Raw genomic sequence first — 26,806 nt, forward strand, 5'->3', positions numbered from 1 at the left:
CAAATAGAATAATGACCCAACTTTAACTCCACGGGAACAGGCTGGATAAGGATGCAGGGCAGGGGGTGGTCCCAGAAGTCAACCTCAGAAGAAACGGCAGCTCAGCAGAAGAAAGGCAGTGCCACGAAAGAGCAGCCACTGAGCAAGTGTTGACCTAAAAGTAGTAAACATCAGAGCATCTGTGCTGGGGTTGGTGGAGTGGCTAAAGTGTGGACAGCCTCACGGGACAGGCACCTGCTAAATTTGGGAAAAGCCGAGAAGGACAGGGTAAAGGCCAATCACCCACAGGCAGCCTGGGCCCTCCACAAGTCCCTCCACGTGTTGGGGCCAGGATTGGGGGTGGGGGGAATCAAGGGCCTGGTGGAAGGACAAGACAGCAGGCCAAGAACCAGCACACATCTGCTGGGGGCTCACTCCTTACTGCCAGGCACCACTGGCAACCAAAATAAGGCGGTGAAGACAGCCCCAGGGAATACAAGACATATGTGGAAAAACTGACACAAGCAAGTAAAGGGCTACCCAAGCAGAAGGTGTTCTAGTTTGCTAGCTGCCAGAATGCAACACACCAGAAACGGATTGGCTTTTAATAAAAGGGGATTTATTTTGTTAGTTCTTCAGAGAAAAGGCAGCTAACTTTCAACTGAGGTTCTTTCTTATGTGGGAAGGCACAGGTGATCTTTGCTGGCCTTCTCTCCAAGCCTCTGGGTTCCAACAACTTTCCCCGGGGTGATTCCTTTCTGCATCTCCAAAGGCCTGGGCTGAACTGTTGAGTGCTAAGAGGAGACATGCTGAGCTGCTTGGGCTGTGCTATGTTGCGCTCTCTCATTTAAGCACCAGCCAATGAAATCAAACATCATTCATTGCAGCAGGCAGGCCTCCTCATCAACTGCAGATGTAATGAGCAACAGATGAGGTTCACATGCCATTGGCTCATGTCCATAGCAACAGAACAAGGTAACGTCACCTGGCCAAGTTGACAACTGAATTTAATTACCACAGAAAGCAAGAACAAGAGATAAACGAAAAGGAGGGGAAGAGTGAGGGGGGACTGTGGTTGTTGCAGCCTCTGAAGCCCCCATCACAGGAGGGGGCAGATGGGGATGAACCAGCATGCTGCTGATCGATGCCACCAGCACAGAAGTAGAAGGGAGAACCTGACAAGGCAAAGCAGCACAATAGGCAGGACATTAGTCGTGGGGGAGGAAGGGAGGAGAGGGGCATGAGCTTGCCTGCGCTTCCCTCTAGGGACAGCAGTTGCAGGGGTGGTGCTGGTGCAGAGCACTGGACAAATGAATGGAGAAATCAATGAGGAGGAGAACAGAGAACACGATGGTCTCAGAAGAAAGGAAAGCTCAAGCTTTCCTTGATATCAGCTGAGTAACCAAGTAGCTCCCCACTAGCACCAGTGTGGAGCCTGGCAGCACTGGTGCTGATGCTGGCAGGTGGGTGCATCTGCCCTCAGGGTTAAAAACCAGTGTCTGCAGCAGGCAACACATGCTGGGAAGAGGAAAACAGTGACTCCTGGGCAGGCCACTCTGGCGCCTCATGCCTCATTTTCTTTGCTGTAAAAGATGTGCCAAAACCTATCCAACCTGACTCCCAGGCACTGGGAGAATCAAAAGTGGTTGCCCTGCTCCGAGGTGTATAAAGCCCCAAATAACAGGCACTCATTACTATCTGCTCTTGTTCTTGCACACACACACTATCATTTCTGAAGCACTTTCACCCCCTTTTTTTTTTTGCATGGCCAGGCACTGGGAATCGAACCCGGGTCTCTGGCATGGCAGGCCAGAACTCTGCCAGCTGAGCCACCGTGACCCATCCCTGAAGCACTTTTAAAGACTGATCTTTCTGTGGAATGATCCAGTGTGATGGATGACATAAAATCTGCAATGAATGTGTAATGTCAGGGTTCCACAGAGATTAATAAGCTTCAAGGAATATGTCAAAAATAAATCTGCAAGCTCAGCACTTCAGTTTCAGGGGGTCTCCCTGAGACTCCCCTCGAGCCAGGAGAATAACAAACCAGGCTCACTGCCCAGCAGCTAACCAGGCCCCTCTAGCTAGTAGGATTAAAGGGAGCTGGCAGAACCCACCGTTGCCTGCTCTTCCATCCCCTCTAGGTGCCTCTCCGTACAGCATCTGAATCTACCAGCCTGCCAAACACCAGGTTCCGTTTGCAAGGGATTCTAGAAAACTGATTTCTCTGCAAATCATTTCAGAACAAAACAGGTACCCAGGAATCCATGATCGGGGGGGTGGGGGCTGCTCTTAGAGGATGAAATGGTGCCTTACACTTGCTTCTGACATGACTGTGGGGGATGATGGTAAAAAATCACAGCTCCTCATAAATGTTCTTATAGTTCATTTTAGTGACTGGTCCCATGAAAACCAATTCAGGTCTAATCATGAAAATCAATTCAAGTCTTACTTCTCTTTCTGAGCCTAAAATTTGCTTTAAAAAAATAAAAAGAGCACCTCTTTCTAAAGGACTCATGAATTTTTTATTTAAGCTCTTTAAAGGCTGTCTTCCCACTTGGGTAATAAATGACCCCTTAGATTCTGACAACCAATTCCTCTTCACCTTTAGCATTATGAGAAGTCAAGGGCAGATGCTATCATTCCCAAGTTATTTGTGAGTACAACAAAAGTGAGGTCAGTTACACAGAACACACAAAGGTCTCATCACATAAAGCCCCAGGTATCAACTCAGCCAAATTTCCAGGCCATTTTTGCTCCTTTGGGAACAAATGCTCACCTGGACAGGTGCTTCTGGGGGCACCCACAGGTCTAGGGGAAGCAAACCCTATTTATATCTTGCTCAGGCAATGACAAGTATTGCCCTGTCTTGGAGTTATTTTAATGCTGTTATTTCCCACCAGACAGTTCTGTCTTGCATATGAGCAAAATCTAGTGAGAAAGTGAAGAAAATAAAAGAAAATCTCAACCCCATGAAGTCAGTTACTATGATTTTTATAGACTGTAGTGTGGATGGAAAAATTTGGTTCCAAGCAACCCTTTGCAAAGATTCCAAGAAGGTCTTATGGTGCAAGTCATAAAGATCAAACTGTCTCTTCTGCAATAATTTTTAAAATACCAGCAGGTGTTTATTACTCTGAGCATTCTGGCCCACACTTGTGGCCCTGCGGCTGTCAGAAGGAACAACTGGGCAATCACGAGATGCTGCAAAGGAGGGAAAGGCCCAGCCAGGTTCCTTTGGAAGAACATGGGTAAAGGCAAAGGGACAAGATGCTCAAAACCAATTAGCCCATTAACTTATTTAAAAGAGATTTCACTCCACACTGCTCACTGCCCTTCCTAAATGTCAGTCGAGTCCTGCCACCAATAACAAATGTCCTGACAAGTCAATTAAATGTCCAAAGAAAATGAGCTGACACATATTTCTTTTGTTAAATAATTAATAATTTCAAAGTAATACATAAGGAAAGCAATGCTATGAAATACAGAAATATTAAATCAACAATGATTTGGGCTATTATGTTTGGGCTGAATTGAACTTTTCTGTGCCTTGGTTTCTCTTAAACTACATAAACCTATAGAAGGCAACTGTCCACCACTATGGTGGAGGTGCAATGAAGACCAAAAGGAGGTGAAACAGTAAACCCAAAGACCCACTGTCCCTCTGTGATGGGCTGAAACACTTAACAGAAATGGAGTATTAAGTATAGAAATCTGCCCTCAAAATCCAGGAGGAGGACAGTTCCTATCGACTCATCCCCATGACCACATGTCATCAACATACAGACTTATTTTTGTCTTCAGAATAAAAATCTGAGTTACCGGAAACCCTCCAAGATACACAGGTCCATGATCTTTTGCTTTTTCCTTTCTATTTTTCTGCTACCTATGTGTCAGAATGAAAAAGGATCACAGGGTGGGAAGGGAAAAGAAGAGAAGGCAAACTCTAATCAGCAAATGACAAAAATATGAGAAGACAGAAATTTCAGGCTACTGCGGTCTTTTTGGGAGGGGGGGCAATTATAATCTTATTTGGTAATGAGCTGTTAGTTCTCATCTACATTGACTAGTCTGTAGGTTTTTTAAAGTGGTGGCAGGTAATATAGGTAACCAATGTACAGAGCTTGTTCGGGGAATCTTCATCCTCATTACATTTTCTGGACAAATGTATACAGATACAGTATGGAACATTCCTTATCCCCTTGGCCCACACAGCTTTACTGAGCCTCGTGTCAATGCATATATCAGGAGTTCTCAGGTCCTTCATGGCAAATTTCTGGATCACTTTAAGTGACCGCAGGGTACGTTTCTTGAAACCCTCTCCATGGATGCATTTGTGAATGTTGATGGTATACTCCCTGGTCACCACCTCATTGATGGCAAATGACTCTTCTTGCCACCCTTCTTTGCGGGACCCATCCTGCCTAGACCAGGTGGAAAGGAAAAGCGCGAAGGATTGTGGGAGAAGGAAAGTGCCAGTCGCGCATACCTACTGTGCCCTCTTAAATGACGTGTAGAAACCTACTAACAGATCATCTCAAGATGACTGAGAAAATAAAAAATAAAAAGCAACTGAAATTTCTATTTGGACAATCTGTTTTACCAAACTGCAGCTTGATTCAATTACATATCAGGTGATAATTCTGGAAGCATTTTCTTTAAATCTACTTGTGAAATGGAAAACATGATGATAAATCATTCAAAGACAATGTTACCATACACACTGCAGTGTCTATTATAGTGTGTGTGATTTTGTTTTTATTAGCGAAGTTGTGGGTGTACATAAAAATCATGCATAAAATTCAAGGTTCCTAAATACCACCTGTGTTAGTTAGATTCAGTTGTCAACTTGGCCAGGTGATGGTACCTAGTTCTGTTGCTGTGGACATGAGCCAATGGCACATGAACCTCATCTGCTGCTCATTACATCTGCAGTCGGCTAGGAGGCGTGCCCACTGCAATGAATGATGTTTGATTTAATTGGCTGGTGCTTAAATGAGAAAGCGCAACATAGCACAGCCTAAGCAGCTCAGCATACCTCATCTCAGCACTCATAGCTCAGCCCAGGCCTTTGGAGATGCAGAAAGGAATCACCCCGGGGAAAGTTGTTGGAACCCAGAGGCCTGGAGAGAAGGCCAGCAGAGATCATCCTGTACCTTCTTGCATAAGAAAGAACCTCAGTTGAAAGTTAGCTGTCTTTTCTCTGAAGAACTAATGAAATAAATCCCCTTTTATTAAAAAGCCAATCCGTCTCTGGTGTGTTGCATTCCGGCAGCTAGCAAACTAGAACACCAACCTATTATTAACACCTTGCATTGGTGCGGTACATTTGTTACAAATGATGAAAGTATATTTTTATAATTGTACTATTAGCTATAGTCCATGGCTTTACTTAGGGTTAACTGTTCTACAGTTCTGTGGATTTCTTTTTTTAATTTTTCTATTCTAGTAATATATATACAACCAAAAGTTTCTTTTAACCCCTTTCAAATATATAACTCAGTATTGTTAATTACATTCATAATATTGTGCTACCATCATCATCATCCATTAGCAAAACTTTTCTAGCAAATCAAATAGAAACTCTGCACATTTTAAGTTTAAACGTCCTATTCCCTAACCCGACCCCATCCCCTGGTAACCTTTTGTCCAGACTCTGACTTTGTGACTATGCTTATTTTAATTATTTCCTATTAATGAGAACACAACATTTGACTTTCTGTGGCTGGCTTATTTCATTCAAAATGATGTGTTCAAGGTTCATCCATGTTGTCACATGTATCAGAATTTCATTCTTTTTGATGACTGTATAATTTCCATGTGTGTAAATACCACATTTTGTTTATCCATTCATTGGTTGATTGACACTTGGGTTGCTTCCTTCTTTTGGTTATTGGGAATTATGCCACTATAAATATGCAAATTTTTGTTCAAGTCCCTTTTCAGTTCTTCTGGGTATACAACTAACAGCAAGATTGCCAGATTACATGGCAATTCTATACTTTGCTTGCGGAGGAACCGCCAAACTGTCTTCCACAACGAATGTACCATTTTACATTCATACCAGCAATGAATGAGTGTTGCCATTTCTCCATATCCTCTCCACCATTCTAGTGGGTGTGAAATGCTAGCTCACTGTGCTTTTGATTTGCATTTCCCTGGTGTCTAATGAATGATGTTGAGCATCTTTTCACGTTTTTTTTTGGCCACCTATATGTTTTTCTTGGAGAAATGTCTATTCAAATCTTTTGCCGATTTTTATATATGTTCTGAATGCTAAGTCCTCATTGTGTATGTGGTTCCAAATATTTTCTCCCATTGTTTTATGCTGTCATTTTATTTTCCTGATAAAGTCACTTGACGCGAAAAAGTTTTCAATTTTGATGAGACCCATTTATCTAATGATCCATCCTAACTTGACTTTTTATATGATGTGAGGATCCACATTCCATTTATTTGCATATGGAAATCCAGTTCTTCAAGCACCATTTGCTGAAAACACTACTCTTTTCCAATTGAGTGGATTTGACACCCTTGTCAAAAATTAGTTGGACATAAATGTGAGGGCTGATTTCTGAGCTCTCAGTTTAATTCCATTGGCCTATATGTCTTTATTTGTGCCAGTATGATGTTGTTTTGATTCCTGTGGTTTTGTAATAAGTTTTAAGATCAGGAAGAGTGAGTCCTCCAACTTTGTTCTTCTTCTTCAAGATGGCTCTGGCCTTTTGGGGCCCCTTATCCTTCATATAAATTTGATGATTTAACATTTCTATATAGAAGGCTATAGAAATTTTGAATGGGATTATGCTGAATCTGTAAATTGCTTTGGGTAGAAGAGACATCTTAAAAATAATTAGTCTTCCAGTCCATGAACGTGGAACATCTTTCCATTTATTTAGGTCTTCTCTGATTTCTTTTAGCAATGCTTGTAGTTTTCTGTGGACAAGTCTTTCAGATCCTTGGCTACATTTATTCCTTGATGTTTGATTTCTTCCTGTTACTATCATAAATGGCATTTTTTCTTTATTTCTTCTTCAGGTTGTTCATTACTAGTGTACAGAAAGAAATACTACTGATTTTTGGGTGTTGTCCTTGTACCCTGCCTCTGCTGAATTCAGTTATTCCTCTATGAGCTTTGTTGTGTTTTTTTCAGGATTTTCTAAACATTCTAGGAGCTTTGTTGTGGTTTTTTCAGGATTTTCTAAACATAGGATCATGTCATCTGTAAAAAAGGAAAGCTCCATTTCTTCCTGTCCAATCTGGATGCCTTTATTTTTTTCTCTTGCCCAACTCCTCTGACTAGAACTTCTAGTACAATGTTGAAATATAGAAGTGACAGTGGATATTCTTGTCTTGTTCCTGATATTAGAGGGAAAGCTTCCAGTCTTTCACCCTTAAGTATTGTCTTAGCATAGGATTTTATAGATGACTTTTATCATGTTTCCCTCTATTCCTAGAAGATTTCTGTTTTCGTTTGCAAGCTGCTGGAATGCAATATATCAGAAATGGATTGGCTTTTAAAAAGAGGAATTTAATAAGTTGCAAGTTTACAGTTCTAATGAATTAAGGACTGTTTCCTCCTCTTCAGTTTTTTTTTTTTTCAAGAGTTTGAGTAGGATTGGTATCATTTTTGGAATGTTTGGTAAAATTCCTCTGTAAAAAAAAAAGCCATCCTGTCCTGGGTGTTGCTTGTTGGGGGTCTTTTTTATTACTGATTTAGTCTTTTTACTACTTACTGATTTGATAAGACTTCCTATTTCTTCTTGAACCAGTGTACTTGGTTGTGTGTTTCTATCTAGGACTTTGCCCACCTCATTTAGGTTACTTAATTTATTTATGGACAATCTCCTGTAAACAGTATAAAGTTGGTTTGTGTTTTTCTGTGTGTGCTTTTTTTATTCATTATCTCTGCATTCTGACCGGACAGTTTAATCCATTCACACTTAAAGTCACTACTGGGCGGGAAATGGTGGCTCAGTGGTAGAGTCCTTGCCTGCCATGCCGGAGACCAGGATTTGATTCCCGGTGTTTGCCCATGCAAAAAAAAAAAAGGAAATTTACTACTGATAATGAAAGACTTTCTTCTGCCATCTTGTTGCATAGTCTTGATCAGACTGATACTGTTTTTTTTTTAAATCTCTCAATTCCTCTCATAATGCCTACTTTCATATTTATCTGATTTTTCATACTGTACCATACCGAGTCCCTTCTCCTTTCTATCTGGATATTTTTTTCAGATATTTTTCTTGCAGTGACCACTGGGTCAAAATTTAACATCCTAAATATACAGCAATCATTTTTTATTTCATACCAACTTGACTTCAATAGCATACACATACTCTATTCTCATACCCTCACCTATTTTGTATTACTACAAACTATATATTTGTACATTGTATGTTAAAAACCACAGATTTAGCAATACTTTTATGCAATTGCATTTCAGCACCTGTAAGAAGTAAAAACTGGAGTTACATACAAAAAAAAGGCAATACATCAGTACTGGTATTTATAATCAAAGGCAATACATCAGTACTGGTATTTATAATCATCCATATGGCTACCTTTACTGGAGACCTTTTTTTTTATGCTGCTTTGATCCTCGGTCTAGTTTCTTTCCTTTCACTCTGAAGAACTCCCATTAACACTGCTGGGAGAGCAGATCTAGTAGTGATGAACTCCTTCAGCTTTCGTTTATCTGGGAATGTCATAATCTCTTCCTTAGTTTTGAAAGAAAATCTTCCCAGATATAAAATTCTTGGTTGGAAATTGTTTTCATCCGGCATTTTGGATATTTCAACACACTGTCTCCTTGCCTCCATGGTTTCTGATGACTCACCAGAGCTGTACTTTCTAACTCAGCCCCTGCCCAGCCAATGCAGCCCTTCAACCGTCCTCCTCAGCTCTGAGAAAGCAACTGTCTTAAGTCTCCTGCATTGCTGAGGTGAATTGGAACAACGGCCACCCAGTGATAAGAAGTAGCTAATCAAAAGGAGTGATCCACTATGGGGAACAGGGAGGACAGGGCAAGATGGCGGTATTGTGAGGTGTGGAATTTAGTTAGTCTTATAGGGCAGCTAGTAAATAGCCAGGAACTGTCTGGAACAACTGTTTGGGAGATTTCAGTGGCAGGACACACATCATACAACAGTCTGGAATAGGTGGACTGGCCGAGAACCCAGGCAGAACTGTAAATCTTCTAAGCCATGGAGGTCAGCACCCCTGCTCTACTAGCACTGCAGGCTGACTCAGGGTTGGTTCCCCTTCTACTGGAGCAAAGAAGGTAGCTCAAGAAGCTCCAATTATGGATTTAATTAACTAATTTGGATTGCTGAATACAAGCACTAAGCACAAATAAACTTGAAGCAAGCACAAAAGGAACCCACAAGTTTCACCCCAACAGAGAGGGGATGGGGCTGATGGAATAAAAAGAAGCAAATAAACGAAAAGAGGGTTTTTGAGTTGGATGGATGAGCTCAAAATACTGGAAAACGGGCACATAAAGCCAGGTACCAATTCCGGTTCTTGACTGGCAAACATGGAGGGGGCTGGGTTCTGGTTTGGAAACAGATTTTTTTTTTTAACTTCCTAAAGGCCCATTAGATAGAACCGTGGATATTCTCAGGCTTCAGCACTGCCCCGGACAAGGGCAGAATTAATGTATGTCTGAGGACAGAGAAAGAGCAGGTGTAGCTATACTAATACCAGACAAATTAGACTTCAAATATAAAACAAAAGAGATATAAAAGAACACTAGATATTAATAAAAGGGACAATTCATCAAGAAGGCATAACAGTTATAAATATTTATGCACCAAGCCACAGTGCCCCAAAATACATGAGGCACACACATTGACAACACTGAAGGGAGAAGAGACACATCTACAACTATAGTTGGAGACTTCAATACACCTCATGTATTAATGGATAGAACATCTAGACAGAGAATCAATGAGGAAACAGAGATGTTGAACAGTACGATAAATGAACTAGATTTGACAGTTATGGAATACTATACCTCACAACAACAGGATACACATTTTTCTCAAGTACTCATGGATCATTCTCCAGGACAGAAAACATGTTGGGCCACAAACCAAGTCCAATAAATTTAAGAACAGTGAAATTATACAAAACACTCTCTTGGATCATAATGGAATGAAGCTGGAAATTACAATAGGCAGAAGGCCAGAAAACTCACAATACATGGAGGCTGAGCAATCCACTCTTAAACAACCAGGGGTCAAGGAAGAAATTACAAGACAAATCAGTAAATATTTTGAGGAAAATGAAAATGAAAACACAACATATCAAAATTTATGGGATGCAGCAAAGGCGGGACTGAGAGGATAAGTTTTTGCCCTGAATGTTTATATTAAAAAAGAGTAAAGAGCAAAAAAATCAAGGAATTAACTGTTCACCCGAAGGAACTAAAAAAAGAACAGCAAACTAACCCCAAAGCAAACAGAAGGAAAGAAATAACAAGACCAGGACAGAAACAAATGAAATTTAGAACATGAAAACAACAGGATCAAAACCTGAAGCTGCTTCCTTGAGAAAATCAGTAAAATAGATGGACTTTCAGCTAGGCTGATGAGAAAAAAAAAAAGAGAGAGAGAGGATGAAAAGAAATATAATCAGAAATGGGAGAGGGGACGCAACTACTGACTCCACAGAAATAAAGGAGATAATGAGAGGATACTAGGAGCAACTATACACTAAAGAACCAGACAACAGAGATGAAATGGACAACTTCCTAAAAAGCATGAACAAACATTGACTCAATAAGAAATAGACAACCTCAACAAACCAATAACAAGTAAAGAAATTGAATCAGTCATCAAAAAACTCCCCAAAAATAAAAGTCCAAGACCATATGTCTTCACATGTGAATTCTACCAAGAATTCAAGAAAGAATTAGTACCAATTCTGCTTAAACTCTTGAAAAAAATTGAAGAGAATGGAAAGCCACCTTAACTCATTCTATGAAGCCAACATGACCCTAATACCAAAGCCAAACAAAAATACTACAGTAAAAGAAAATTAGAGACCAAGCTCTCTAACGACTATAGATGCAAAAATCCTCAAGAAAATACTTGCATATTGAATCCAGCAGCACATTAAAAGAATTATACACCATGACAAACTGTGATTTTTTTCCAGGTATGCAAGACTGGTTCAACACAAGAAAATCAATTAATGCAACACACCACATCAATAAATCAAAGCAGAAAATCACATAAACATCTCAATTGATGTAGAAAAGGCATTTGACAAAATTCTAACATTCTTTCTTGATGAAAACACTTCAGAGAATAGGAATAGAAGGGAACTTCCTCAACGTGGTAATGGGAACATATGAAAAAAACTACAGCTAACATCATAGTCAATGGGGAAAAACTATAAGCTTTCCTGCTAAGATCAGGAACAAGACAAGGATGCCCACTGTTACCATTGTTATTCAACCTTGTGCTGGAAATTCTAGCTAGAGCAATTAGGCAAGAAAAAGAAATAAAAAAGCATCCAAACTGAAGAGGAAGAAGTAAAACCTCCACTGTTGCAGATGACATGATACTATATGTAGAAAATCCTGAAAATTCTGTAGCAAAGCTACTAGCACTAATAAATGAACATAGCAAAGTGGCAGGGTACAAGACCAACATGCAAAAAATTAGTAGTGTTTCTAGACACTAGTAATGAGCAGTCTGAAGAGGAAATCAAGAAAAAAAATTCCATTTACAATAGTAACCAAAAGAATAAAATATTTAGGAATAAATTTAACTAAGCACACAAAAGACCAATACACAGAAAACTATAAGAAATTGCTAAAAGAAATCAAAGACCTAAATGAACGGAAGGACATATCATGCTCATGGACTGAAAGACTAAATACAGTTAAGATGCCAATTCTACCTAAATTAATTTATAGATTCAATGAAATACCAATTAAAATCTCAACAACTTTCTTTGCAGAAATAGAAAAAGCAATAACTAAATATATTTGGGAGGGCAGGGTACTTCAAATAGCTAAAAATATCTTGATAAGAGAAATAAAGTGGGATGTCTCACACTACCTGACTTGAAAGCATACTTCAAAGCTACAATGGTCAAAACAGCATGGTACTGGCATAAAAAGTAGTGACCAGCAATCAGCCTTCACCCCCACCCTTCCGGCCACCTCCACCAGATCTTGGAAAAGTGGATTTTTATGTCCCTCTCTGGCACCAGCAAGCTACACCAGGGGACAGATCCCATTGTTCCCTGGCTTAAGAGTGGGGAGTGGGTGCCTATATCCATGCAGACAGAGCACACTTTACCACCCTCTTCCTCCCACTCTTTCTTGGATGCTGTTCAGGATTTTACTGGACTTCAGAGTTTTGAAATCATTTATTCAGACAGTTTCAGCCTGTTTAATAGTTGTTCTGGTAGAGTAACTGATTCCTGGGGCTTCCTAACTCAATCATCTTTCCATTGTTGTGTTATTTTTAAATAAACTGGCTGTTTAATAAAAACATTATGAAGCAAAGTACACACATGGTACCTAATTTTCATACATTATTAACGCTGCTTGAGGTTTTTGTGGGAATTTTTTTTAAATCAAGCAAGCAGGCATCTGTCTCCATCTGAAATCGTGCAAGTTAATTTTATTTTCTAATTTCCCACTGTTTATAAAAACCCTCTTAGGCATGCAAAATAAAGGGGAGGATGCAGATTTTAAGCTGCCTTTCACATACACTTTGTTACTTTAAATTTTTATTTTTCACATACACTTTTTATTTCACTAAGTCTCCTGTGGCCTGTTCCTCTCCTGCGGGATACAAGCCTGACCAACCCAGCCCTCAGGCCCTGGGGGTTGCTTGCCTCAGGCCATGGTGAGAGGAACTGAGGCTGTGCCCAGGGGCCCTCAAACCCTTCAAGGTCGCCCCAAGTGACAATGCTGCCAGGCTCCTCCTGTATCCCCACCACCACCCCCACACCCATGCCCAGAGGTGCAGACAGATGCAACAGACAACTGCCCCAGGGCTCCCAACCTCCTGCCTCAAGCACCTGCAACCTCAAGTCTGAGGGCACTCTCTGGCCGCAGAAAAGAGTGACACTTGGGCGTTCGCAGGACAAAAGTGACCCTCAACCAGAGGAGCCAAGAGTCAGCAGGTTACAAAGCACAGTCTCCTTATCCCTCACCCGGCCACCTCTGAGGCATATTTCACCCGGCCTTCCAGAGTGAGCCCAGGGTGGGGCTCCAGGCCCGCTAATTAATACACCCTTAGCCAGCCTTTCTCCTCCTGGTCTCACCTCCCACCCCTCCTCCCTGTGCTTCCTGGAAGACCTCCCAAATAAACCACCTGTGCCTAACTCCTTTCACTTTGGAGCACTGTCCACCCCACCCGTGATGAGAACAGTTCTCTCTTCAGGCCTGGGGGCATTCATCAAGTTTTAGGCCATAAGCTATTTGAAGGCAGAAACACCAGGCAATCCAGTTCTCCTCAGTACCTATCCCTCTACTGGCATATGTCTGGTTAACAATCACGAACTGTAACAAAGTTTAAGGGGACACTTAAACAATTTCAGTATTGGTATTCCAAAGCATAATTGGTTACAGAAATCTGTCTATGAGCTTTTTAAACTAATACTGATCTTTAAATGATTCAAAATGTTTCTTCAATTCCCAACCTCTCCCCCACTTGGTCTATGCTTCACAAATGCAAGAGAGCAGATTTGGAACAATGAATAATTATCATGCAGAATAAAAATAAACCAGAAAAGAGGAAGACATGGGATCCAGAACCCACGGGCAGGACCCAAGAGAGATGCCCAGGCAAGGCCCCAGTGAGCAGAGCTGCCCGCAGTCAGGGATGCAGCTGCCCAGGCACAGGCTCAGAGGGCGACCCCATGGACAGGGGCACTAGAGAGAGCACTAGAGAAACAGATTTGGGGAGCAGGAGAACACTGCTTTCAACAAGATTTCAAGAAGAAAAAACAACTATAGTCTCCCAGAAAAGAAAAGGAAAAAAGTCACAGGACACAATGGTGGTAACAAACAGTTATGGAGTTACAACAATATAAATATTCTTTAGTGATTTAATTAAAAATAATGATATAAAGGATGGTGGGGGGAGTTAACAGTGCTCTGCTAAGTTCTCAATTATCATAACACAAAATAAGTCATGTCAAAAATTAATCAATTAAGAAATAGCATGTTTATTATTTATTGAAAGAAAAGAAAGTACCCAAAGAAGTAAAATATGTTAAAGGTGGAAGTTTGTAGCGAACAGGCCAAGGGGCAGGAGGAAAAGGGCAGAGAAGGGTTGGGGTCATTTTTCATTAAAAGCATTTAGGTACATTATTTTTTATTATGTGCATAGTAAAAGTAATTAAAGTAATAACTTCAATTTAAAATTTTAAAATTTAAGAAAGAAAAAGAGTAGATATAGTTAACAAGCAATCTAGCCCAACAAAAAACTAAAATCATGATTCGGAAAACTAAATTCATGTAATTCTTTCTGGAACTCCAAGGAAAAGATGATAAGCAAAAAAAAAAAAAAAAAAGCAGAAATTTAAGAATTCAATACAGGAAATCCAATCATCTGTAGGACAGAAATTATAAACAGAGAGATCAGAGCAGATGCAGAAAAAGCAATAAGCAAAGAAATCAAAGACGGACATTTCCACAGACTCACGAAAGGCTTCCGAACAACCCTCAGAGGACTGACCATTGGAGAAATGCAAGACTAGAGAGCCCACCAAGGGCACCCACTTCTCTCCCGCACCACTGACTCTAGCAGAGTCAGGACGCAGGAAAACACTAACAGGGCATTGGCATTTCCTGAATGAAGGAAAGAGTGACTGGGTGGTGACCAATAGGGAATAGAAAGGAGTAAGAAAACCAACAGGACAATGTTTACACTGTTTGAAGATAAGAGAAGGTGACCCAGATATTCTGTAGACATTCCCAAACTAGCAGGAATTCAAAAAATATCATGCCTCATCCCATCCTCTAAAAAGGGGATGAATAAATACATTATTCATGGAAGAACTCCAGCCTTTGAGAGAGTAATAAAGATGTAACATAACCAGTAAAATGAGTCATACAAATTCTAAGACTAATAACGGGATGGGGAAATATAAAATGTGAATAAGAAATTAATCAAACTTATCTGGATTTAAAAATTCAGATTCACAAGCAATTACAAATATGTGAAGAAGTGCAAATGACCAGTAAGCTTACAAAAAAAAAGTTCAATTTCACTAGCAATTAAATCAATGCAACTAAAGACAATGAAATATAATTTATGATTCATCAAATTGACAAGGATTAAACTGTTACAACACTGAGCCTCTGTGAGTGTTTGAGGAGAGGAACACTTACAAGCTGACGATGAAGTGTCCCTCTGGACCCTGGCCGCACAAGTTGGCAGTGTGCATTTCAATGCACATCATGACCCAGCAATCTCACCTCTTAAGATTTAACTTGTGGGTAATACCTGGCTGACTGGAAAAAGCTGGTTTTCCTAATAGGAAAAGCTGCGGAGCAGCAATCTAAGTGTCCACAAGAAAAGAGTTCTTTAAATAACCGAGATATGCTACATGCAAATCGATTGGCAATTTGAGAGGCAACTATCAGAAATTTATGACTCTAGTAACCAAGGACTAGCACTTCCATCTATTTATCACTGGGGTTAAAGGATCAAGCTATGTGTAGATGCTGAAACCTGTGAGCAGACAGCAAGGCCAGACCACAGGAGAAAAGAACAGAGTACAGAAGACAGCACCGAAATGTCACCATGTAACATGCCCTCGGACAAGGTAGCCAAAACATACTGCTCCGTGACACACACCTGAGAGAAGCATGGGGATGGTGAACACAGGTGAGTGGGCATCTCTGGCAGGTGAGACAGGGATGGGCTGTGGGAAACCAGGACAGTCCTGGATACTGAAGCTGCTCTAGTTCTTAAGCTGGGAAGCAGATCCTGGGGGTTCACGTTATCACTGTGCTTTATACATATGTGTGTGTTACATAATTCTTTTTCAGCTATCAAATATTATGGAATAAATATTGCTTAAACCACACAGCAGTGACGGCACTTCCCTTCCAGTCTCTCCTTTGCCCAAAGGACTTCAACAATCTCACTTGCCTCCAACAGAACACCTGAAGGAAACAAAGAGCTACTATTGATCACAGGTGTACAGTTCTCAAGTACACGGCCTGACAGAGAAAACAAAGCGCTCTCTGGGAGTTTTATAAAGACACTTCAGATAATGTGGCTGCAGCTCCAGCCATGAAGGTCCATGGTTGGGGGTGGGGGCACCTGGCTCGTGTCATCTTCCCAGAATCGCATCTGTGGACCCCCACTAAGAACCAAAAACGTATCAGGCAAAGCTTCTTAGAAATCTCATATTTATTATCATTACTTATTTCTAAAAAGAAATGTTAGCAGCCTACCACAAAACTTGCAGGAATTCCATTTCTGTGGGAGAGAACGTATTTACAAAAGCATCAGCTAGAGTTTTGGTACAAACAAAAGCTGCTCTACCCCACTCAAGATATTTTTGTCATTAGCTAAGATTCATTTTTTAGGACACTATGAGGAATTATCACCTCCTGAAAGAAGTTTGCTAACAATGAAATTAGAGGATAAAAGCAATGAATGCTCAGAGCCATCTTACTGTTTTATTGTAGACAGACCCCAGGGAGCAGCACGGCACGTGCATCATGCACCAGCACCGCCTGTGCTAGGAGAAAGCCCGCCACGGCCCTATAAGGGCTCTTTGGTAGGGTTCCTATATGGGCTCTGCTGTGAGTTTCTCATGCAAAGAAGGTGCTGAGAAGGTAAGAGAACTTCAGGGCCAAATTCCTTTGGTTATCCTGGTTCTGTCTGCTTTGCAGATTTTTGCATCTCATCCAGACACCAAAAATGAGGGACCAGGGAGCAACCCTCCATGTGGAGGGAGGCTGGCGTCTCACTACTCCAATGGGGCTGGACGGCCGCAGCGGCCTCCCCTGGGTGCTGGTCAGATATGGTAACTCTCAGACCCAGCCCCAGACCTGCAGAATTAGCATCTGCTTTTTAACGAGATCCCCAGGGGGATACATAAGGACCTTAAATTTTGAGATACGCTGGGTTGGAAGGCTTATTTATCTTCAGAGTTTGGACAGTAATTTTTAACTGGACTGCATCAAGTGGCTTTGGAGAGGGCCTAGGGAGGTTGTTGGGAGAGGGACTAAAGCCAGCCCTGCCATACCATGCTGCTGCCCTGACCTAAACCCAAACCCCACTGTGACTGCCTTCCATCTACCCCACGCTCCAGAGTTTCTGTGGTCCAGAAAGGGGTTTAAAGCAGACACAGAGGTGGGTGAGGGGACCAGGACGGGAGGCCAGACCTGGACTTGATGGAGGGGCCAGGTACAAACCCCTTCTCTCGGCCAGGCTCCTTGGGACCCCTTTCTGGGATAAAGAGGCCCCACTTCTCCATAAGCCTCTCTGCTGCCTGACTGGAGGCCACCTCTCCCACACAGACCTGGTGCTTCCCCAAAGGCCCCTCCACTGCAGGACTCACACTCCCCTGACTTGCCCATGGACCACAGGGAGGGCTGCCTTCTTGGCTTTCCTCTGCTGTCCCAAGCTTTGTCCTTCCCCATCCTAGGAGAGTCTTTGTTGGAGTTCATAATCAGGGCCACACAATCCTCTACCCACTTCACAGACCTCCACAGAGCCCCCAGTCATAGAAGTCTCTGGTCCCAGGGTTTGCTGTCACCTGGTTGATACTATTTCCAGTTAGGGTCCCACCCAGAACTTCCTTCCATGTCACCCAGAACTGCCCTATTTTAGAAAGTTAAAATTCAATATCCTGCTCTCTCAACTATCAGTTCCCAATTCTCGGTTTTCTCAAACCCCCCACATCATCTCTTGCTTACTCTGGTCTCCTCCAGCCAGACACACTTCTGTGAGGAAACCCTCTTTGACCAGTGCAGCAGACTTTCAGCCACTTTAAAAAGGCAGCCCCTGATGGGGTTCTAGGCCCTCCACTCCACAATCGGCAAGAGCAGCTCCACTGTTATCTGCTTTATACATTTGGGTTCTAATGAGTTTTTGTCAACAAAAAATAAACAACATTCCATGCCTACTGGAGTCTGAAAAACATTCACAGAGACTACTGTCCCTACATAATGTTGCCTCTTACTCCACCTCATCCTCTTCAGATCCATCCTGAACTTAGCAGAAGTGATGGAGACAAAACGCTAACCCAACGGCCTATAAGCCTCACTCCCTTGTGGCATTAGGCTTCACAGATCAGCAGATGAATGGATAAACAGAAGATGGTATAGCCACCGAATGGAATATTATTTGGCCATGAAAAGGAATGAAGTTCTGGTCTATGGCAGATTGAATCATGTCACCCCAAAAGATGTGTTGAAGTCCTAACAAACCCACAGTACTGTGTGTGTGAACTCACTTGAAAAGTGGACCTTCAAAGATACTATTTGGATGAGGCCAAATTGAATCAGGGTGTTTTAATCCACATGGCTGAAGTCCTTAGAAGCAGAGGAAATTCAGCTGCAGTGAGTCAGGAGAAGCCAAAGAAGGAAAGAGAGAGAGAGAAAGAGAGAGCATGCTATGTGACAGATGCTGAGCTGCATCTACAAGCCAAGGAGCTCAAGGACAGCGGTAAACCAGCACCAAAACACTAGAGACTCCAGGAGAAAGCATGGCCTGAATATACCTTCATTTTGGACTTCAAGTCTCTAAACTGTGAGTCAATAAATCCCTGTTGTTTAAGCCAACTGGTTAGTGGTATTTGACATAATGGCCCTGGCAAACTAAAACACAGTTTATGCTACAGCATGGATGAATCTTGAAAACACCATACAGTAAGTGAAAGAAGCCAGATGCAAAGACCACATATTTTATGAATCCATGTATATGAAATGTCCAAAATAGGCAAATCTATGGAGAGTATATCAGTGGTTGCTAGGGCTATGAGGCATGTGATTATGGTGAAGTGCCTGCTAATGGTACAGGCTTTCTTTTGGGGTGATGAAACCCCTCGTCTGGGTTCCCACTGCATAGTCCCCCAGAGCTCGAGGATCTGGCATGCAGCTCCAGAGCTCACAGTCAGCACTCTCTGCTTCTCCTGTGGCAGCCAAGTCCCAGGCCCTCTTTACATGGTGCATCATCAAGGACTACGCCATCACCACTCACTCGTTCCCAGCCCCAGCCTAATGAGGCCACATGCCATCCTCACGGGCTCCTTGCTGACCGAGGCCAACAGGCTTATGGAACACAAAATGACAGCTCTTCTGTCTCAGGCTCCACACTGTTCACATCCTTCTGTAAAGAAGACAAAGTGAGCTCCAAGGAAAAACCCTTCCATCCACCCACTGCAATTCACATCTTAGAAAACACTCTGTCCCCCATTTCCTTTGCTTGGGCTGTGAGCAAAAATGCAACAAATAGCATTAATTACTGCAAGAAGGGGAGAGCAGCATGCCAGATTGTCCACCAAGAAAAGGGAAAGGAGGAAGAGAAAATGTTGGGAATTCTATCAAAGCCTCTGGGACAGTTTGGATCTGTCTCAGGGACTAAAAGAGTGACTCTCTGTACTGAGTCCAACTTCATGACAAGGAGGTGTAGAATTCTCACTCATTCCAACTGGCTTCCTGCAGAAACACTCCAGGATTTCTAGTCTCTTCATGTCCATGCACAAGGTACCTAAATCTCAATGACAGCAGCTGACATTTACAGTGATGATTAACTGACTGAATTACATCGGCAACCTGGTAAGAAAGAACACTTGATTGGCAAAAACACTATTCCCCTCCCCGCCCCACTCCTGTTGTGGTGTTTATGGCAAGAGATTACTGGTACAATGAAATTTCATGACAAGAATTAATATAAACACGAGGCTCAGAGGCTGACAAATAAATGGCATGATTTCCAATTACTAAAATCAAGATCAGGAACATTTCTGGATAAATAGTCAAAGAAGTAATTTGACAAAGCATGAAAAGAAAATCCCTCTGCTGTCACTAGGAAGGTCAGAACAGCAAGATAAATTTTTAAGTTTCAGATTTAAGTAGTTACTCACAGAATGTCTGGACTAGAGCCTTCCTACTCCGCATCTGTAAACTGAAATACAATCCTGACCCTGCAAGGCTCTCAAACGAGCCAAACTTAGGAAAATTCAACATTTTGGCACAAAGCAACCTCCTCTCCTAAAGCAAAGAAAGCTGGACCAAGGGAGCAGAACAAAGATGCCAGCTCTCCAGAATAGACCAGGGCATCCATCTGCCTGGAAAAGGCAGAGAACAGAAGGGATGGAAGGCTTCGCTTCTGCTTGGTGTGTGCCTCCAACCCACCATGGAGGGACTGTCTGGATTCTAAGGGAGAAAATACCATACCAGAAACAGACCAAGATGTGGGCATGGAAGATAAATGGACGGCATCACTATCATTTCCTGAAGACCTCTGGTGCAGCTTAATTGTGTGGAAAGCTGGCATGATATGATGACAACACTGGCCAAGATAAGAGTCCTCATAAACAGGGTAGGTTGGCCATCAGGCACTTGGAAAGTTCACTGTGAAGGTTCTGCAGCTTCTTACTCAAGGGAGAATAGGGCTTCCAATCTGCTATTAGAAGCTGGCTCCTGCAAAGGGCAGACCTCCTGGTCAAACTGGAGAGCCAGACCCTATAGAAACAAACCACACAAAACTTTGGCTTAGAAGAGGAAACTGAAAGGACAGAAAAAGGATGTGTGAGTCAGATTTCAAGACCAACTCATCCTGGTAAGGACTGGCAGTTTATGGATGTCTTTCCTTGGAAATCTTACACAAAAATGAAATAGCAAAAACTGAAATAATGTTTTTAAATATTTTAAATCTCACCAAGAAGGAGGATAAGCTCTTCTTATTTGGGGACAGTTTGGAGAAAAATTAAAATAGCTACAATATTTAATACCAAGTCACCTCCTAGGTTAGAAACAAGTTATGTAAACTATGGTTGAGATGTAAGATGATACCTGCACATTAAAGTATAGTACATTTTGATAACTAAGAATTTACCAATGGAATTTTGAATTCATTATTAAAAAATTGCAGAACTTGAAAAATATAATGTCACTTAGTATTAGCCACTCACCAAAAAAAAAAAAACAGCATTAAAACAAAAGAACTGCGGATTTTAGCCTTGAAATTCTCCATATACGGCTGAGGACAAGGAACTGACTACCTCAGAATCACACACAAAGTACAGAAGTAGGACAATACAAGTTTTGCACACACACTCCATCCTCTGTCTTTTGTGCTTTTCTGAACACTCACAATCCTAAGTATCTGCTTATTTTAGGTGCCTCGGTTTTATTATAGATTTCTGAACTCTTGAGAGTCTGCTTGGACACACTCCATCTCAAGCCTCTCTAAATGTAAACTAATCATCTCATATAGCACTAGCATGTGAGGACCAGAAGCAGCCAAGGAGCAGCAGAAGTCAGGTGACAAAAGAACAACTCATTCTAAACTTTTATCATCTTTAAAATTCCCAGCATTCCTACCCCCTTCCAACCCCCAATTTTCAAATTTGACTGCTGACAGGGGACGACAAAGGCAGGAAGCTTTCTTTCCCATCCACACTACACTTAAAATTTCTAAACTGAAACCACCAGATGAAGTCAGGATGCTCGAGGCTAGGTCAGAAGGCCTTTAAAGATGCCTCTCATCAGGCCTAAACATGTGCACAGGGGAGCGAAAGTGTGCACCCTCTGCCTGCCTCTCTTCCCAAGAGGAAGGAATCCAACTGGCCGAGATTCCAGGGTATTACTAGAAGAAAGGTCATTGGGCATTAAGAGGTCATGTACACACATGGACCACTCTCTAGCTCCCTCTTCCACTTTCTCCTCTAGGCAGTTGCAAGGGTGCTCCAGACTGGTCTTCCATGATTTCAGTGTAAGCCACTGGGATCAGGTGTAGACTCTGAGCCTCAATGGCCTACTGCCACACTCCAGATGGTAACTGATCTAACCTGTGCCAACATGGGCCATGAACATTGGCAAGTGGTTATTCTAATCACAGCCCATCTCTGACACTTGCTGCTGCCCTCTTATCTTTGTTTGTGGGAAACTCCATGCTGTACCTAGAATTGGCTGGCCTATCTTTGCTTCTAAGCATGACTAATGTTTGCAATCAACAGTTCATTACACTAATAGATAAAAAACAAAAAACTGTTTATTAAAGTAAGGAAGCATGTCATTCTTACTTAGAAAAAGAAGACTGTACCCCACCAAACTGCACGTCCTGAACTATGGACACTGAGGTCAGAGCACCACTACAGACACAACACAGTGGGAGATGCTCCTGTTTGCCCACCCACCACTCTTCCTTGCTAACAGAATCCCCACTTAGTTTATCATTCCCAGACCAGCCAGGTCTTTTCATGGGGGGGCCTGGAAAGAGACTTGACTAGTACAACTCACACTATATTCCTCTTGCCAGGTGATGACTGAGACAAAAATATGTGATAGAATTCCAGTCACTAAACATGAAGGCAAGTTTGCCAGGGGCTTCTGGGAATTTTATGAAAAGGGACATGAGATAGGACATTTCCATTCCTGCCTTTGGGTGCTGCTGTCTACATGCTGTGCCTAAGAATGTGGTCTCCATTTTGGGATCATGAGAGAAGCCAATACATTAGAAAGATAAATGGAAAATGTACATCATCATGAGCTGAGATTCTAAAACTCCTTGCTACATATAGAAAGCACCCTTCATCACTTAAGCAACTTTGGTTTTTGTTTCTTTGATACTTTTAGAAAATATATTCAAAACTCATCAAACCACAAAGTGCAGGAAACAACAAGTAAAAATGCTTTTACTAGAGGTACAAGGGTAGTTCAGTGGTAGACTTCTCGCCTGCCATTCAGGAGACCCAGGTTCAATTCCTGGCCCTTGCTCTGCCCACTCCCATTCCCAAAAAGTTTTCAACAAATGGTGCTGCAATAGTGGGATAGTCACATGGAAAAAGAATGAAATGTGACCCCCACCATACAGCATACAAAATAAATAAGTTTAAAAATGCTTTTACTCTACAATGGAATAGCAGCATACATGCATTAACATATGTAAATTCACCTATAACAATTGCTCATGTTATTAAGTAACTCAAACAAGCCATTTATTATATTCAGCACTTTACTCCGCACAATTACATGCAAGTATTACCAAGAATTTTAGACACAAAAATGTGTGAAACCCAAATCATGTTCTGGATATCAAAGCTGACTGCAGAAAATACTCCCTTTGGAGTATTTGGAGCAGGATCATCACTTATTCTTATGACTGCCCTGGCAAGAGCTCTATTCCATGAAATAACATTTTGGAAACCCTGAGTCCTTTGAAACATTCCCGCTTTTGTGAATGCCAGGCTCAGCAGTGTAGGTGAGACTGATGTTTTCCCAAATCTAACCATCACTGTCACTGGTCCATGTGTTGCTGGTTGTTCTAGTTTGAAAGCCGCCAGAATGTGATATACCAGAAATGGAATGACTTTTAAAGGGGGGGAATTTATTAAGTTGCAAGTTTACAGTTCTAAGGCTGAGAAAATGTCCAAATTAAGGTACCAACTTCACTCAAGAAGTTCAGGGTTTCTCTCTCAACTGGTAAGGCACATGGCAGATATGGCGACGACGTCTGCTAGTCTTCTCTCTCGACTTCTTGTTTCATGAAGCTTCCAGGGGTGTGTTTTTCTTTTTCATCTCCAAATGTCTCTTGGCTGCCTGGGTTCTCATGGCTCTGAAGCTTTCTCCAAAATGGTTCCCTCTTAAAGGCCTCCAATAAGCAATCCGACCTTGAATGGGTGGAGACACAACTCCATAGAAACCATCTAATTAATCAAAAATTACAACCCACAATTGGGTGGGTCACATCTCCATGGAAACAATCAAAACACTCTCACCCGGCAATACTGAATGAGGATTAAAGGCATGGCTTTTCTGGGGTCCACAACTGATTCAAACCGGCAAACTGGTATTTAGTAAAGCAGCAAGTACAGTAATAGCCAAGCGTCCAGCATGAGGCTCCCACATAGTGGTTCTCAACTAGAGTCAATTTAGTATATACCTGCCCTGGGTCATTTAGTACAGTCTGAAGACATATTTGGTTGTTGAGATTGGAGGGGAACAACTGGTATCCAGTGGGCAGAGGCCAGGGATATTCTAAAGTCCTATAGTATGCACAGGACGGCCCCCACAACAAAGAATTACCTGGCCCCTAACATCAACAGTGCTGAGGTTGTGAAACTCTGCTGTAAAGCAATGTAACTGCTTCTATAAGTCAGACACAAACAAAAATTGATCTCATTAACTGAATAATTAAATCTCCCACATTCATTTTGATATTGTTTTCATTTTCAGGGTCACAGAAAAATAAGGTAATAGTTTCAGATTTCAAGAGAACCTGACATACAAGTTTTGTACATGCTCAAAATTTCCTCTATCTGAACGATGACTTAAAGAGCACTGACCTGCCACTTACCCAAGATGCTTGTATTTGCCCACCTACTGCTTCTACACTGACAACAGCCTGTTCACTTAAAGCAGCCCTAGTAGGTCTATCTATCTGGCACAACGTTTAACTGTGCTGCCTTCTGAATGTACCCATAATGGACATGAGTTGGGCCCACAAAATACAATTTGATTATTCACACTCAAGTCACAAAATTGATGTAAATGATGATTTAGTCAATTTTAAAAGTATAAAATTGGGGATCTCTCCACAAATGAGTACCATTTGGTAAAAATTCAACATCCATATGTCATAAAAGTACTTAAGAAACTAGGAATAGAAAAGGGTGTCCTTAAACCTGATAAACAGTATATAGATTTGAAAAAATGAAAATCTTATGAGAATTATCATTTCAACGGTAAAGCAACAGAATCACTTTCTTTAAAATTTGGAAAAGACAAAGAAGTCTGCTTTCACCACTTCTATTCAACATTATACTGTAGCACTAAGCAATGCAGTAAGAAAAAAAAAGAGAATGAACGAAAGGGATTGTAATGTCAGAAATAAAACTGTCATAATTCTCGATGTTATGACTATCTATATGGAGAGTCCGACAACCTACACATTACAAAATATTAGCAAGTTTGTTTAATAAGGCTGTTAGATACAACATGTAAATTAATATAACTCTTACCCAAAAGCCCATCAACAGATAAATGGATTAACAAAATGTCAAACATACACAAAATGGAACAATGCTATTCAGCCATAAAAAGGCATGAAGTTTTGATACATATTACAACATGAACCCTGAAAACAAACATTATGCTAGATGAAATAACCCAGTCACAAAAGGACAAATAATGTATGATTCCACTTGTATGAAATACACAGAATAAGCAAATTTATAGAGACAAAAAGTAAATTATTGTTTAATGGGTACAGAGTTTCTATTTGGGGTGATGAAAATGTTCTGGTAATAGGTGGTGATAGTAGCACCATATGGTACATATAACTAATACCAATGAATTGTACAGTTAAAATCATTAAAATAGCAAATTTTATGTTATATATATGTTATCACAATAATTTAAAAAAACAAGTTTTGAGGAGACAGAGCAAGGACAAAACAAACTTTAAAAAATATTGAACTATATTGGTAGGTTTATAGCTTGTAGAGGTCTGGGTAAGTAATTCCAAAACTACTTTCTGTGTATTCAAGGATTAAACAAATAAATACATTGTAGATAACAGGGAAAAATTAATGAGTCTTTAGGAATAAAATCTGCTCCACACCCCAAAATAAATTGTACTCCACATGTTAATAAACTTTTCAAAAATCACCTATTGGGAACAGAACTAAGCAACTGCTGACAGAACGCTAGAAATGCAAGAGAGATTAAGAGAATATGCTAAAAACAGATTAAACATTTCCTAAAAATCCTATATTAATAAAAAGGTGATTCAAGTGGGAAAGGGCTATGTTTATCTTGCTTCTATATGGCATGAGGCCTGCCTTTTAAAAGATTTTTTGCAGGAAGGTGTAAATGAGATTATTTGGCTTGGGTTAAGTATGTTTTATGTCTGATCTGCATTTTGTTGTTATGTGATGTTCCTAAAAGTCAGTGTTAGAACATCTATCTGGTCATTTTCAAAGTTGTACCAGAACTGTGAAATAAAAATGATTTACCGGTATACCAAGTTTGATATATGCTCCACTAGATCTACACCATAAAAATCAAATTGAATTTTCATTTAGATCACAGAAGAGACAATGATATTATTTACATATAAGAAGCACATCTAAACAAATTATTCTTTCACATCTGGGGGCAGAGGTGTGGTGGTTTGATTTCCAAGTGTAACAGAAAATCATCACCTGTTTCTTCTATATAAGGAATCTCGAAAGCTGCCTTCCTTCATGTCTCGGCCATTTAATCAAGTAAATGTGCTTCTATTTTGGTCAAAGATGATCACAATATCAGAGTCCTGAAGAATCAGAATTCTGGAAGGTCAACAGACTTCTATTTCATGAAATGCCCCACCCTGCCATAAAATTATTTCAAAATGTTTTGATATATTATTACCTGAAAAGAGGTGTCATAAACCACAGCAACTACTACAAGTTAGAATGACGGCACATTTGTGTGGCAGAAGAGGCATTTTCAGGGGAAGAATGGTACAGTTCTCCCTGTTTCCCATGTGTGGCAGACAAGTCACTCGGGGGTTCCATTATCTACCTCTCAGTCACTAGCAGCTTTCCATCTTGGAAAAACCACTTAATTTGCAGACTCCATGCTCAAGTAACCACAAAAATGTTGCCTGTTTTCATAACT

General features: G+C 41.1%; 1 protein-coding gene and 1 pseudogene across 5 annotated transcripts in view; both read right to left on the minus strand.

The window, feature by feature from the left end:
* The window catches only part of DTD1 (D-aminoacyl-tRNA deacylase 1), a 252,963-nt gene that overhangs the window by 16,178 nt on the left and 209,979 nt on the right, over positions 1-26,806 (minus strand). The window contains exon 6 of one of the 5 annotated variants that reach the window (XR_013157180.1): positions 20,378-20,665. The exons of the other annotated variants lie outside the window; for them this stretch is intronic. The gene's annotated coding sequence lies outside the window, so the exon portion shown is untranslated. The remainder of the gene's footprint in view (positions 1-20,377; positions 20,666-26,806) is intronic. 5 annotated transcript variants of the gene reach the window in all.
* On the minus strand, positions 4,026-5,124 carry LOC143684161 (large ribosomal subunit protein eL31 pseudogene; annotated as a pseudogene).

Source organism: Tamandua tetradactyla, chromosome 1 (assembly GCF_023851605.1).
Source record: "Tamandua tetradactyla isolate mTamTet1 chromosome 1, mTamTet1.pri, whole genome shotgun sequence".
Classification (NCBI taxonomy): domain Eukaryota; kingdom Metazoa; phylum Chordata; class Mammalia; order Pilosa; family Myrmecophagidae; genus Tamandua; species Tamandua tetradactyla.